A 16,010-nucleotide genomic window follows, 5' to 3' on the forward strand; every position below is an offset into this window, starting at 1 on the left:
GTTTCGCTTGACATTTGCCGTGTCAAACACTCCTAAAGTTAAAGGTACAAAATCCACAAGAAGTCAGGATGGCCGAGCGGTCTAAGGTGCTGCGTTCAGGTCGCAGTCTCTCTTGGAGGCGTGGGTTTAAATCCCACTTCTGACATCACCTTTTCGTTTCATGAAACTATACAGATTCCCTTCAGTTATTCATTAGATGGGGCTCAAACCAAACTTAGCAATGGGCCTTAAAAAACCTGATCCCAAAGTTATGACTACCTGGGAGTTTTTGGGGTGAATCTGAAATTGTCATCTATAAACGGAACTCTAGGATTGTGAAATAGGTTTTATGTGCATATGTTAGCTGTCTTGGCACCATAAAAATACTATGGGCGGTGAATGGGGAGGATTATTTCACCTCTTTGTGTTCTCTTTCCCTATTAGGTTGGAGATTCCACATCCTATGGGGCTGTTCTGGGAAATTTCTATAAACTGAATTGCAGGTAAGTCTAATTTCATATTTGTTTACCTCATTCCTCAATAGACCATAACATTACTTAATAAACAAAAGCTGAAAAAGTAGGTAATCATAGATTAAAAAGTCTGAAATGCGCATGCAATACTGACATCTAAGTTTCAGCACATTTTGGGACAAACGTTTTCACATTGAAAGTTAACAATCATTAAAATATTTTCTCTAAATTTTTGTCTCCATTTTTGCTCCAATTATTTGCATCTAATATCAAATAAAACTTGATGTAACATTATGCATGCACATTGTGTTTTATGTGCAACCATCACCTGTCTCATAAACACAGGGTTAGAATGAACGTGATGAATAGAGTCAAATTGGAAATGTAAAAAAATCTGTCAAAATTGCATTTTTTTTCTACTCATTCACAAAGAGTTAATGAAAGTTATTAAACATGTACAACAAAATGGCAGGAGTTTCAAATAGAAATCATGCTGCAAAAACTAGTCAAAGCAAAAATAAAAATATACATTTTCACTTTCACTTCTGACATCACCTTTTCGTTTCATGAAACTATACAGATTCCCTTCAGTTATTGATTAGATGGGGCTCAAACCAAACTTAGCAATGGGCCTTAAAAAACCTGATCTTTAACTATACAGATTCCCTTCAGTTATTGATTAGATGGGGCTCAAATCAAACTTAGCAATGGGCCTTAAAAAACCTGATCCCAAAGTTATGACTACCTTTGAGTTTTTGGGGTGAATCTGAAATTGTCATCTATAAACGGAACTCTAGGATTGTGAAATAGGTTTTATGTGCATATGTTAGCTGTCTTGGCACCATAAAAATACTATGGGCAGTGAATGGGGAGGATTATTTCACCTCTTTGTGTTCTCTTTCCCTATTAGGTCGGAGATTCCACATCCTATGGGGCTGTTCTGGGAGATTTCTATAAACTGAATTGCAGGTAAGTCTAATTTCATATTTGCTTACCTCATTCCTCAATAGACCATAACAGTACTTAGTAAACAAAAGCTGAAAAAGTAGGTAATCATAGATTAAAAAGTCTGAAATGCGCATGCGATACTGACATCTAAGTTTCAGCACATTTTGGGACAAACGTTTTCACATTGAAAGTTAACAATCATTAAAATATTTTCTCTAAATTTTTGTCTCCTGTTTTGCTCCAATTATTTGCATCTAATATCAAATAAAACTTGATGTAACATTATTCATGCACATTGTGTTTTATGTGCAACCATCACCTGTCTCATAAACACAGGGTTAGAATGAACATGATGAATAGAGTCAAATTGGAAATGTAAAAAAATCTGTCAAAATTGCATTTTTTTTCTACTCATTCACAAAGAGTTAATGAAAGTTATTAAGCATGTACAACAAAATGGCAGGAGTTTCAAATAGAAATCATGCTGCAAAAACTAGTCAAAGCAAAAATAAAAATATACATTTTCAGGGGTTTCGCTTGACATTTGCCGAGTGTCAAACACTCCTAAAGTGGTTTGCGTTTGGCCGAAATAGCTCAGTTGGTAGAGCGTTAGACTGAAGATCTAAAGGTCCCTGGTTCAATCCCGGGTTTTGGCAACATAATTTTTCTTCACTGTTTACATTTTAAGGAGAAAATGAACAAAGCACATGGGCTGATGACTTAAAGAAAATGAAAAAAGGCCTAAAAATCTTAACTATCTACAGAAAATAAAATGTTGAAAAGATGAGAAATGGGAGCTTTTCCTTTTGAGCAAATTATTATTTTTTTAAATTTTTTCCTCTATTTTGTTTATTTCCATTTCACTAAGCTGTAAGAGGATTTAATGGGAACCGGATAGCTGATACAGGCATCATGTATCAGACACTAGCTTAATGATTTCAGCCATGTATGTTTGACTATGAAATGCTGTGGTGTATATGAATTCATTGTGAGAAGTAATTTCTAAAATGGGGTCACTTTGGGGGGGGGGTTCTGTTGTTTTGGTATGTTTGGTACTCTGAAAATTTTACCGCAAACTATTCTTGCAAAATCTGCATTCCAAAACCCGAATAGTGCTCCTTTTTTCAAAGCCCTGCTGTGTGGCCAAATGATAGTTTCTGAAGAAATATGATTCATCACCGCATTTTGTGAGAAATCTAACATTTCTAACATCCTAACAAAATAAAAGGAGGTTTGAAAATTAATGCTGACAAAAAGTACACACATGAAAAATGCTATTTATTAATGTTTTTGTGTGTTGCGACAAGTTGGTTTAAGGGTATAAGCAGTCAAAGAATAAAAATGACTAATATTTCAAAATTTTAAGCAAACTTTAGATATTTTCACAGAAAAAAACTAAAAGTTTATTGACCTAAATTTACAGTTAATGTAAAGTACAATGTGTCACAAAAAACACTTTCAGAATTACGGGGATATGTAGAAGCATTCCAGAGTTATTACTGCATAAAGTGATACATGTCATATTTTTTAACAAATGGGGCTTGGCCTTTTAGCTCAAAATAGGCTTGATAACTAATAGTTTAAACAAATGTATAGAAATAAAAACTGTAATATTAATTATGTTAAAATAATTTTCAATGACAATTGATGGTCATATTTCTGCTGACTAATTTGGAAAGAGTTAAGGAACAAAATCCACAAGAAGTCAGGATGGCCGAGCGGTCTAAGGCGCTGCGTTCAGGTCACAGTCTCTCTTGGAGGCGTGGGTTCAAATCCCACTTCTGACATCACCTTTCGTTTCATGAAACTATACAGATTCCCTTCAGTTATTGATTAGATGGGGCTCAAACCAAACTTAGCAATGGGCCTTAAAAAACCTGATCCCAAAGTTATGACTACCTGGGAGTTTTTGGGGTGAATCTGAAATTGTCATCTATAAACGGAACTCTAGGATTGTGAAATAGGTTTTATGTGCATATGTTAGCTGTCTTGGCACCATAAAAATACTATGGGCGGTGAATGGGGAGGATTATTTCACCTCTTTGTGTTCTCTTTCCCTATTAGGTCGGAGATTCCACATCCTATGGGGCTGTTCTGGGAGATTTCTATAAACTGAATTGCAGGTAAGTCTAATTTCATATTTGCTTACCTCATTCCTCAATAGACCATAACAGTACTTAATAAACAAAAGCTGAAAAAGTAGGTAGTCATAGATTAAAAAGTCTGAAATGCACATGCGATACTGACATCTAAGTTTCAGCACATTTTGGGACAAACGTTTTCACATTGAAAGTTAACAATCATTAAAATATTTTCTCTAAATTTTTGTCTTCTTTTTTGCTCCAATTATTTGCATCTAATATCAAATAAAACTTGACGTAACATTATGCATGCACATTGTGTTTTATGTGCAACCATCACCTGTCTCATAAACACAGGGTTAGAATGAACGTGATGAATAGAGTCAAATTGGAAATGTAAAAAAATCTGTCAAAATTGCATTTTTTTTCTACTCATTCACAAAGAGTTAATGAAAGTTATTAAACATGTATAACAAAATGGCAGGAGTTTCAAATAGAAATCATGCTGCAAAAACCAGTCAAAGCAAAAATAAAAATATACATTTTCAGGGGTTTCGCTTGACATTTTCCGAGTGTCAAACACTCCTAAAGTTGTTTGTGTTTAGCCGAAATAGCTCTGTTGGGAGAGCGTTAGACTGAAGATCTAAAGGTCCCTAGTTAGATCCCGGGTTTCGGCAACATAATTTTTCTTCACTGTTTACATTTTAAGGAGAAAATGAACAAAGCACATGGGCTGATGACTTAAAGAAAATGAAAAAAGGCCTAAAAATCTTAACTATCTACAGAAAATAAAATGTTGAAAAGATGAGAAATGGGAGCTTTTCCTTTTGAGCAAATTATTGTTTTTTTTTAATTTTTCCTCTATTTTGTTTATTTCCATTTCACTAAGCTGTAAGAGGATTTAATGGGAACCGGATAGCTGATACAGGCATCATGTATCAGACACTAGCTGAATGATTTCAGCCATGTATGTTTGACTATGAAATGCTGTGGTGTATATGAATTCATTGTGAGAAGTAATTTCTAAAATGGGGTCACTTTGGGGGGGGGTTTCTGTTGTTTTGGTATGTTTGGTACTCTGAAAATTTTACCGCAAACTATTCTTGCAAAATCTGCATTCCAAAACCCGAATAGTGCTCTTATTTTCAAAGCCCTGCTGTGTGGCCAAATGGGAGTTTCTGAAGAAATATGATGCACCACTGCATTTTGTGAGAAATCTAACATTTCTAACATCCTAACAAAATAAAAGGAGGTTTGAAAATTAATGCTGACAAAAAGTACACACATGAAAAATGCTATTTATTAATGTTTTTGTGTGTTGTGACAAGTTGGTTTAAGGGTATAAGCAATCAAAGAATAAAAATGACTAATATTTCAAAATTTTAAGCAAACTTTAGATATTTTCACAGAAAAAAACTAAAAGTTTATTGACCTAAATTTACAGTTAATGTAAAGTACAATGTGTCACAAAAAACACTTTCAGAATTACGGGGATATGTAGAAGCATTCCAGAGTCATTACTGCATAAAGTGATACATGTCATATTTTTTAACAAATGGGGCTTGGCCTTTTAGCTCAAAATAGGCTTGATAACTAATAGTTTAAACAAATGTATAGAAATAAAAACTGTAATATTAATTATTTTAAAATAATTTTCAATGACAATTGATGGTCATATTTCTGCTGACTAATTTGGAAAGAGTTAAGATACAAAATCCACAAGAAGTCAGGATGGCCGAGCGGTCTAAGGCGCTGCGTTCAGGTCGCAGTCTCTTTTGGAGGCGTGGGTTCAAATCCCACTTCTGACATCACCTTTTCGTTTCAGGAAACTATACAGATTCCCTTCAGTTATTGATTAGATGGGGCTCAAACCAAACTTAGCAATGGGCCTTAAAAAACCTGATCCCAAAGTTATGACTACCTGGGAGTTTTTGGGGTGAATCTGAAATTGTCATCTATAAACGGAACTCTAGGATTGTGAAATAGGTTTTATGTGCATATGTTAGCTGTCTTGGCACCATAAAAATACTATGGGCGGTGAATGGGGAGGATTATTTCACCTCTTTGTGTTCTCTTTCCCTATTAGGTCGGAGATTCCACATCCTATGGGGCTGTTCTGGGAGATTTCTATAAACTGAATTGCAGGTAAGTCTAATTTCATATTTGCTTACCTCATTCCTCAATAGACCATAACAGTACTTAATAAACAAAAGCTGAAAAAGTAGGTAATCATAGATTAAAAAGTCTGAAATGCGCATGCGATACTGACATCTAAGTTTCAGCACATTTTGGGACAAACGTTTTCACATTGAAAGTTAACAATCATTAAAATATTTTCTCTAAATTTTTGTCTTCTTTTTTGCTCCAATTATTTGCATCTAATATCAAATAAAACTTGACGTAACATTATGCATGCACATTGTGTTTTATGTGCAACCATCACCTGTCTCATAAACACAGGGTTAGAATGAACGTGATGAATAGAGTCAAATTGGAAATGTAAAAAAATCTGTCAAAATTGCATTTTTTTTCTACTCATTCACAAAGAGTTAATGAAAGTTATTAAACATGTACAACAAAATGGCAGGAGTTTCAAATAGAAATCATGCTGCAAAAACTAGTCAAAGCAAAAATAAAAATATACATTTTCAGGGGTTTCGCTTGACATTTGCCGAGTGTCAAACACTCCTAAAGCTGTTTCCGTTTGGCTGAAATAACTCAGTTGGGAGAGCGTTAGACTGAAGATCTAAAGGTCCCTGGTTTGATCCCGGGTTTTGGCAACATAATTTTTCTTCACTGTTTACATTTTAAGGAGAAAATGAACAAAGCACATGGGCTGATGACTTAAAGAAAATGAAAAAAGGCCTAAAAATCTTAACTATCTACAGAAAATAAAATGTTGAAAAGATGAGAAATGGGAGCTTTTCCTTTTGAGCAAATTATTATTTTTTTTAAATTTTTCCTCTATTTTGTTTATTTCCATTTCACTAAGCTGTAAGAGGATTTAATGGGAACCGGATAGCTGATACAGGCATCATGTATCAGACACTAGCTGAATGATTTCAGCCATGTATGTTTGACTATGAAATGCTGTGGTGTATATGAATTCATTGTGAGAAGTAATTTCTAAAATGGGGTCACTTTTGGGGGGGGTTTCTGTTGTTTTGGTACATTTGGTACTCTGAAAATTTTAGCGCAAACTATTCTTGCAAATTCTGCATTCCAAAACCCGAATAGTGCTCTTATTTTCAAAGCCCTGCTGTGTGGCCAAATGGTAGTTTCTGAAGAAATATGATGCATCACCGCATTTTGTGAGAAATCTAACATTTCTAACATCCTAACAAAATAAAAGGAGGTTTGAAAATTAATGCTGACAAAAAGTACACACATGAAAAATGCTATTTATTAATGTTTTTGTGTGTTGCGACAAGTTGGTTTAAGGGTATAAGCAGTCAAAGAATAAAAATGACTAATATTTCAAAATTTTAAGCAAACTTTAGATATTTTCACAGAAAAAAACTAAAAGTTTATTGACCTAAATTTACAGTTAATGTAAAGTACAATGTGTCACAAAAAACACTTTCAGAATTACGGGGATATGTAGAAGCATTCCAGAGTTATTACTGCATAAAGTGACACATGTCATATTTTTTAACAAATGGGGCTTGGCCTTTTAGCTCAAAATAGGCTTGATAACTAATAGTTTAAACAAATGTATAGAAATAAAAACTGTAATATTTATTATTTTAAAATAATTTTCAATGACAATTGATGGTCATATATCTGCTGACTAATTTGGAAAGACTTAAGGAACAAAATCCCCAAGAAGCCAGGATGGCCGAGCGGTCTAAGGCGCTGCGTTCAGGTCGCAGTCTCTCTTGGAGGCGTGGGTTCAAATCCCACTTATGACATCACCTTTTCGTTTCATGAAACTATACAGATTCCCTTCAGTTATTGATTAGATGGGGCTCAAACCAAACTTAGCAATGGGCCTTAACCCTGCTGTTCTGTTGGTCAAAAATGACCGACTTTGAACTTCAATATTCTTTAAAATATTCAAGATGCGGCTCTGAAACCCGTGGCCGACCGACCCATCCTCATTTCAGTCAATCAACCACAAGTTTCAGAACCGCATCTTGAACACCCCAAAAAATACCAAAGTCCAAAATAGGTCTCCCCAGACCGAACAGAACAGCAGGGTTAAAAAACCTGATCCCAAAGTTATGACTACCTGGGAGTTTTTGGGGTGAATCTGAAATTGTCATCTATAAACGGAACTCTAGGATTGTGAAATAGGTTTTATGTGCATATGTTAGCTGTCTTGGCACCATAAAAATACTATGGGCAGTGAATGGGGAGGATTATTTCACCTCTTTGTGTTCTCTTTCCCTATTAGGTCGGAGATTCCACATCCTATGGGGCTGTTCTGGGAGATTTCTATAAACTGAATTGCAGGTAAGTCTAATTTCATATTTGCTTACCTCATTCCTCAATAGACCATAACAGTACTTAGTAAACAAAAGCTGAAAAAGTAAGTAATCATAGATTAAAAAGTCTGAAATGCGCATGCGATATTGACATCTAAGTTTCAGCACATTTTGGGACAAACGTTTTCACATTGAAAATTAACAATCATTAAAATATTTTCTCTAAATTTTTGTCTTCTTTTTTGCTCCAATTATTTGCATCTAATATCAAGTAAAACTTGACGTAACATTATGCATGCACATTGTGTTTTATGTGCAACCATCACCTGTCTCATAAACACAGGGTTAGAATGAACGTGATGAATAGAGTCAAATTGGAAATGTAAAAAAATCTGTCAAAATTGCATTTTTTTTCTACTCATTCACAAAGAGTTAATGAAAGTTATTAAACATGTACAACAAAATGGCAGGAGTTTCAAATAGAAATCATGCTGCAAAAACTAGTCAAAGCAAAAATAAAAATATACATTTTCAGGGGTTTCGCTTGACATTTGCCGAGTGTCAAACACTCCTAAAGTTGTTTGCGTTCGGCCAAAATAGCTCAGTTGGGATAGCGATAGACTGAAGATCTAAAGGTCCCTGGTTTGATCCCGGGTTTCGGCAACATCATTTTTCTTCACTGTTTACATTTTAAGGAGAAAATGAACAAAGCACATGGGCTGATGACTTAAAGAAAATGAAAAAAGGCCTAAAAATCTTAACTATCTACAGAAAATAAAATGTTGAAAAGATGAGAAATAGGAGTTTTTCCTTTTGAGCAAATTATTGTTTTTTTTTAATTTTTCCTCTATTTTGTTTATTTCCATTTCACTAAGCTGTAAGAGGATTTAATGGGAACCGGATAGCTGATACAGGCATCATGTATCAGACACTAGCTGAATGATTTCAGCCATGTATGTTTGACTATGAAATGCTGTGGTGTATATGAATTCATTGTGAGAAGTAATTTCTAAAATGGGGTCACTTTGGGGGCGGGGGGTTTCTGATGTTTTGGTACGTTTGGTACTCTGAAAATTTTACCGCAAACTATTCTTGCAAAATCTGCATTCCAAAACCCGAATAGTGCTCTTATTTTCAAAGCCCTGCTGTGTGGCCAAATGGGAGTTTCTGAAGAAATATGATGCATCACCGCATTTTGTGAGAAATCTAACATTTCTAACATCCTAACAAAATAAAAGGAGGTTTGAAAATTAATGCTGACAAAACGTACACACATGAAAAATGCTATTTATTAATGTTTTTGTGTGTTGCGACAAGTTGGTTTAAGGGTATAAGCAGTCAAAGAATAAAAATGACTAATATTTCAAAATTTTAAGCAAACTTTAGATATTTTCACAGAAAAAAACTAAGTTTATTGACCTAAATTTACAGTTAATGTAAAGTACAATGTGTCACAAAAAACACTTTCAGAATTACGGGGATATGTAGAAGCATTCCAGAGTTATTACTGCATAAAGTGATACATGTCATATTTTTTAACAAATGGGGCTTGGCCTTTTAGCTCAAAATAGGCTTGATAACTAATAGTTTAAACAAATGTATAGAAATAAAAACTGTAATATTAATTATTTGAAAATAATTTTCAATGACAATTGATGGTCATATTTCTGCTGACCAATTTGGAAAGAGTTAAGGTACAAAATCCACAAAAAGTCAGGATGGCCGAGTGGTCTAAGGCGCTGCGTTCAGGTCGCAGTCTCTCTTGGAGGCGTGGGTTCAAATCCCACTTCTGACATCACCTTTTCGTTTCAGGAAACTATACAGATTCCCTTCAGTTATTGATTAGATGGGGCTCAAACCAAACTTAGCAATGGGCCTTAAAAAACCTGATCCCAAAGTTATGACTACCTGGGAGTTTTTGGGGTGAATCTGAAATTGTCATCTATAAACGGAACTCTAGGATTGTGAAATAGGTTTTATGTGCATATGTTAGCTGTCTTGGCACCATAAAAATACTATGGGCGGTGAATGGGGAGGATTATTTCACCTCTTTGTGTTCTCTTTCCCTATTAGGTCGGAGATTCCACATCATATGGGGCTGTTCTGGGAGATTTCTATAAACTGAATTGCAGGTAAGTCTAATTTCATATTTGCTTACCTCATTCCTCAATAGACCATAACAGTACTTAATAAACAAAAGCTGAAAAAGTAGGTAATCATAGATTAAAAAGTCTGAAATGCGCATGCGATACTGACATCTAAGTTTCAGCACATTTTGGGACAAACGTTTTCACATTGAAAGTTAACAATCATTAAAATATTTTCTCTAAATTTTTGTCTTCTTTTTTGCTCCAATTATTTGCATCTAATATCAAATAAAACTTGACGTAACATTATGCATGCACATTGTGTTTTATGTGCAACCATCACCTGTCTCATAAACACAGGGTTAGAATGAACGTGATGAATAGAGTCAAATTGGAAATGTAAAAAAATCTGTCAAAATTGCATTTTTTTTCTACTCATTCACAAAGAGTTAATGAAAGTTATTAAACATGTACAACAAAATGGCAGGAGTTTCAAATAGAAATCATGCTGCAAAAACTAGTCAAAGCAAAAATAAAAATATACATTTTCAGGGGTTTCGCTTGACATTTGCCGAGTGTCAAACACTCTTAAAGTTGTTTCCGTTTGGCTGAAATAACTCAGTTGGGAGAGCGTTAGACTGAAGATCTAAAGGTCCCTGGTTTGATCCCGGGTTTTGGCAACATAATTTTTCTTCACTGTTTACATTTTAAGGAGAAAATGAACAAAGCACATGGGCTGATGACTTAAAGAAAATGAAAAAAGGCCTAAAAATCTTAACTATCTACAGAAAATAAAATGTTGAAAAGATGAGAAATGGGAGCTTTTCCTTTTGAGCAAATTATTATTTTTTTTAAATTTTTCCTCTATTTTGTTTATTTCCATTTCACTAAGCTGTAAGAGGATTTAATGGGAACTGGATAGCTGATACAGGCATCATGTATCAGACACTAGCTGAATGATTTCAGCCATGTATGTTTGACTATGAAATGCTGTGGTGTATATGAATTCATTGTGAGAAGTAATTTCTAAAATGGGGTCACTTTTGGGGGGGGGTTTCTGTTGTTTTGGTACATTTGGTACTCTGAAAATTTTAGCGCAAACTATTCTTGCAAATTCTGCATTCCAAAACCCGAATAGTGCTCTTATTTTCAAAGCCCTGCTGTGTGGCCAAATGATAGTTTCTGAAGAAATATGATGCATCACCGCATTTTGTGAGAAATCTAACATTTCTAACATCCTAACAAAATAAAAGGAGGTTTGAAAATTAATGCTGACAAAAAGTACACACATGAAAAATGCTATTTATTAATGTTTTTGTGTGTTGCGACAAGTTGGTTTAAGGGTATAAGCAGTCAAAGAATAAAAATGACTAATATTTCAAAATTTTAAGCAAACTTTAGATATTTTCACAGAAAAAAACTAAAAGTTTATTGACCTAAATTTACAGTTAATGTAAAGTACAATGTGTCACAAAAAACACTTTCAGAATTACGGGGATATGTAGAAGCATTCCAGAGTTATTACTGCATAAAGTGACACATGTCATATTTTTTAACAAATGGGGCTTGGCCTTTTAGCTCAAAATAGGCTTGATAACTAATAGTTTAAACAAATGTATAGAAATAAAAACTGTAATATTTATTATTTTAAAATAATTTTCAATGACAATTGATGGTCATATATCTGCTGACTAATTTGGAAAGACTTAAGGTACAAAATCCACAAGAAGCCAGGATGGCCGAGCGGTCTAAGGCGCTGCGTTCAGGTCGCAGTCTCTCTTGGAGGCGTGGGTTCAAATCCCACTTATGACATCACCTTTTCGTTTCATGAAACTATACAGATTCCCTTCAGTTATTGATTAGATGGGGCTCAAACCAAACTTAGCAATGGGCCTTAACCCTGCTGTTCTGTTGGTCAAAAATGACCGACTTTGAACTTCAATATTCTTTAAAATATTCAAGATGCGGCTCTGAAACCCGTGGCCGACCGACCCATCCTCATTTCAGTCAATCAACCACAAGTTTCAGAACCGCATCTTGAACACCCCAAAAAATACCAAAGTTCAAAATAGGTCTCCCCAGACCGAACAGAACAGCAGGGTTAAAAAACCTGATCCCAAAGTTATGACTACCTGGGAGTTTTTGGGGTGAATCTGAAATTGTCATCTATAAACGGAACTCTAGGATTGTGAAATAGGTTTTATGTGCATATGTTAGCTGTCTTGGCACCATAAAAATACTATGGGCAGTGAATGGGGAGGATTATTTCACCTCTTTGTGTTCTCTTTCCCTATTAGGTCGGAGATTCCACATCCTATGGGGCTGTTCTGGGAGATTTCTATAAACTGAATTGCAGGTAAGTCTAATTTCATATTTGCTTACCTCATTCCTCAATAGACCATAACAGTACTTAGTAAACAAAAGCTGAAAAAGTAAGTAATCATAGATTAAAAAGTCTGAAATGCGCATGCGATATTGACATCTAAGTTTCAGCACATTTTGGGACAAACGTTTTCACATTGAAAATTAACAATCATTAAAATATTTTCTCTAAATTTTTGTCTTCTTTTTTGCTCCAATTATTTGCATCTAATATCAAATAAAACTTGACGTAACATTATGCATGCACATTGTGTTTTATGTGCAACCATCACCTGTCTCATAAACACAGGGTTAGAATGAACGTGATGAATAGAGTCAAATTGGAAATGTAAAAAAATCTGTCAAAATTGCATTTTTTTTCTACTCATTCACAAAGAGTTAATGAAAGTTATTAAACATGTACAACAAAATGGCAGGAGTTTCAAATAGAAATCATGCTGCAAAAACTAGTCAAAGCAAAAATAAAAATATACATTTTCAGGGGTTTCGCTTGACATTTGCCGAGTGTCAAACACTCCTAAAGTTGTTTGCGTTCGGCCAAAATAGCTCAGTTGGGATAGCGATAGACTGAAGATCTAAAGGTCCCTGGTTTGATCCCGGGTTTCGGCAACATAATTTTTCTTCACTGTTTACATTTTAAGGAGAAAATGAACAAAGCACATGGGCTGATGACTTAAAGAAAATGAAAAAAGGCCTAAAAATCTTAACTATCTACAGAAAATAAAATGTTGAAAAGATGAGAAATAGGAGTTTTTCCTTTTGAGCAAATTATTGTTTTTTTTTAATTTTTCCTCTATTTTGTTTATTTCCATTTCACTAAGCTGTAAGAGGATTTAATGGGAACCGGATAGCTGATACAGGCATCATGTATCAGACACTAGCTGAATGATTTCAGCCATGTATGTTTGACTATGAAATGCTGTGGTGTATATGAATTCATTGTGAGAAGTAATTTCTAAAATGGGGTCACTTTGGGGGCGGGGGGTTTCTGATGTTTTGGTACGTTTGGTACTCTGAAAATTTTACCGCAAACTATTCTTGCAAAATCTGCATTCCAAAACCCGAATAGTGCTCTTATTTTCAAAGCCCTGCTGTGTGGCCAAATGGTAGTTTCTGAAGAAATATGATGCATCACCGCATTTTGTGAAAAATCTAACATTTCTAACATCCTAACAAAATAAAAGGAGGTTTGAAAATTAATGCTGACAAAACGTACACACATGAAAAATGCTATTTATTAATGTTTTTGTGTGTTGCGACAAGTTGGTTTAAGGGTATAAGCAGTCAAAGAATAAAAATGACTAATATTTCAAAATTTTAAGCAAACTTTAGATATTTTCACAGAAAAAAACTAAGTTTATTGACCTAAATTTACAGTTAATGTAAAGTACAATGTGTCACAAAAAACACTTTCAGAATTACGGGGATATGTAGAAGCATTCCAGAGTTATTACTGCATAAAGTGATACATGTCATATTTTTTAACAAATGGGGCTTGGCCTTTTAGCTCAAAATAGGCTTGATAACTAATAGTTTAAACAAATGTATAGAAATAAAAACTGTAATATTAATTATTTGAAAATAATTTTCAATGACAATTGATGGTCATATTTCTGCTGACCAATTTGGAAAGAGTTAAGGTACAAAATCCACAAAAAGTCAGGATGGCCGAGTGGTCTAAGGCGCTGCGTTCAGGTCGCAGTCTCTCTTGGAGGCGTGGGTTCAAATCCCACTTCTGACATCACCTTTTCGTTTCATGAAACTATACAGATTCCCTTCAGTTATTGATTAGATGGGGCTCAAACCAAACTTAGCAATGGGCCTTAAAAAACCTGATCCCAAAGTTATGACTACCTGGGAGTTTTTGGGGTGAATCTGAAATTGTCATCTATAAACGGAACTCTAGGATTGTGAAATAGGTTTTATGTGCATATGTTAGCTGTCTTGGCACCATAAAAATACTATGGGCAGTGAATGGGGAGGATTATTTCACCTCTTTGTGTTCTCTTTCCCTATTAGGTCGGAGATTCCACATCCTATGGGGCTGTTCTGGGAGATTTCTATAAACTGAATTGCAGGTAAGTCTAATTTCATATTTGCTTACCTCATTCCTCAATAGACCATAACAGTACTTAGTAAACAAAAGCTGAAAAAGTAAGTAATCATAGATTAAAAAGTCTGAAATGCGCATGCGATATTGACATCTAAGTTTCAGCACATTTTGGGACAAACGTTTTCACATTGAAAATTAACAATCATTAAAATATTTTCTCTAAATTTTTGTCTTCTTTTTTGCTCCAATTATTTGCATCTAATATCAAATAAAACTTGACGTAACATTATGCATGCACATTGTGTTTTATGTGCAACCATCACCTGTCTCATAAACACAGGGTTAGAATGAACGTGATGAATAGAGTCAAATTGGAAATGTAAAAAAATCTGTCAAAATTGCATTTTTTTTCTACTCATTCACAAAGAGTTAATGAAAGTTATTAAACATGTACAACAAAATGGCAGGAGTTTCAAATAGAAATCATGCTGCAAAAACTAGTCAAAGCAAAAATAAAAATATACATTTTCAGGGGTTTCACTTGACATTTGCCGAGTGTCAAACACTCCTAAAGTTGTTTGCGTTCGGCCAAAATAGCTCAGTTGTGAGAGCGTTAGACTGAAGATCTAAAGGTCCCTGGTTCAATCCCGGGTTTTGGCAACATAATTTTTCTTCACTGTTTACATTTTAAGGAGAAAATAAACAAAGCACATGGGCTGATGACTTAAAGAAAATGAAAAAAGGCCTAAAAATCTTAACTATCTACAGAAAATAAAATGTTGAAAAGATGAGAAATGGGAGCTTTTCCTTTTGAGCAAATTATTATTTTTTTTAAATTTTTCCTCTATTTTGTTTATTTCCATTTCACTAAGCTGTAAGAGGATTTAATGGGAACCGGATAGCTGATACAGGCATCATGTATCAGACACTAGCTGAATGATTTCAGCCATGTATGTTTGACTATGAAATGCTGTGGTGTATATGAATTCATTGTGAGAAGTAATTTCTAAAATGGGGTCACTTTTTTTTGGGGGGGGGTTTCTGTTGTTTTGGTACGTTTGGTACTCTGAAAATTTTACCGCAAACTATTCTTGCAAAATCTGCATTCCAAAACCCGAATAGTGCTCTTATTTTCAAAGCCCTGCTGTGTGGCCAAATGGTAGTTTCTGAAGAAATATGATGCATCACCGCATTTTGTGAGAAATCTAACATTTCTAACTTCCTAACAAAATAAAAGGAGGTTTGAAAATTAATGCTGACAAAAAGTACACACATGAAAAATGCTATTTATTAATGTTTTTGTGTGTTGCGACAAGTTGGTTTAAGGGTATAAGCAGTCAAAGAATAAAAATGACTAATATTTCAAAATTTTAAGCAAACTTTAGATATTTTCACAGAAAAAAACTAAAAGTTTATTGACCTAAATTTGCAGTTAATGTAAAGTACAATGTGTCACAAAAAACACTTTCAGAATTACGGTGATATGTAGAAGCATTCCAGAGTTATTACTGCATAAAGTGATACATGTCATATTTTTTAACAAATGGGGCTTGGCCTTTTAGCTCAAAATAGGCTTGATA

General features: G+C 34.4%; 6 non-coding genes across 6 annotated transcripts; all 6 read left to right on the plus strand.

Moving 5' to 3' along the window:
- Positions 1–1,983: 1,983 nt before the first annotated feature.
- Positions 1,984–2,056, plus strand: TRNAF-GAA (transfer RNA phenylalanine (anticodon GAA)). Its single transcript has one exon. It is a non-coding gene; the product is annotated as a tRNA-Phe (tRNA).
- Positions 2,057–3,104: 1,048 nt separating this feature from the next.
- On the plus strand, positions 3,105–3,187 carry TRNAL-CAG (transfer RNA leucine (anticodon CAG)). Its single transcript has one exon. It is a non-coding gene; the product is annotated as a tRNA-Leu (tRNA).
- Positions 3,188–5,206: 2,019 nt separating this feature from the next.
- Positions 5,207–5,289, plus strand: TRNAL-CAG (transfer RNA leucine (anticodon CAG)). Its single transcript has one exon. It is a non-coding gene; the product is annotated as a tRNA-Leu (tRNA).
- Positions 5,290–9,620: 4,331 nt separating this feature from the next.
- Positions 9,621–9,703, plus strand: TRNAL-CAG (transfer RNA leucine (anticodon CAG)). The gene has a single exon. It is a non-coding gene; the product is annotated as a tRNA-Leu (tRNA).
- A 4,332-nt stretch (positions 9,704–14,035) lies between these two features.
- TRNAL-CAG (transfer RNA leucine (anticodon CAG)) lies at positions 14,036–14,118 on the plus strand. The gene has a single exon. It is a non-coding gene; the product is annotated as a tRNA-Leu (tRNA).
- An 899-nt stretch (positions 14,119–15,017) lies between these two features.
- TRNAF-GAA (transfer RNA phenylalanine (anticodon GAA)) lies at positions 15,018–15,090 on the plus strand. Its single transcript has one exon. It is a non-coding gene; the product is annotated as a tRNA-Phe (tRNA).
- Positions 15,091–16,010: the final 920 nt, after the last annotated feature.

This window comes from Ranitomeya imitator, chromosome 10, assembly GCF_032444005.1.
Source record: "Ranitomeya imitator isolate aRanImi1 chromosome 10, aRanImi1.pri, whole genome shotgun sequence".
Taxonomy (NCBI): Eukaryota; Metazoa; Chordata; class Amphibia; order Anura; family Dendrobatidae; genus Ranitomeya; species Ranitomeya imitator.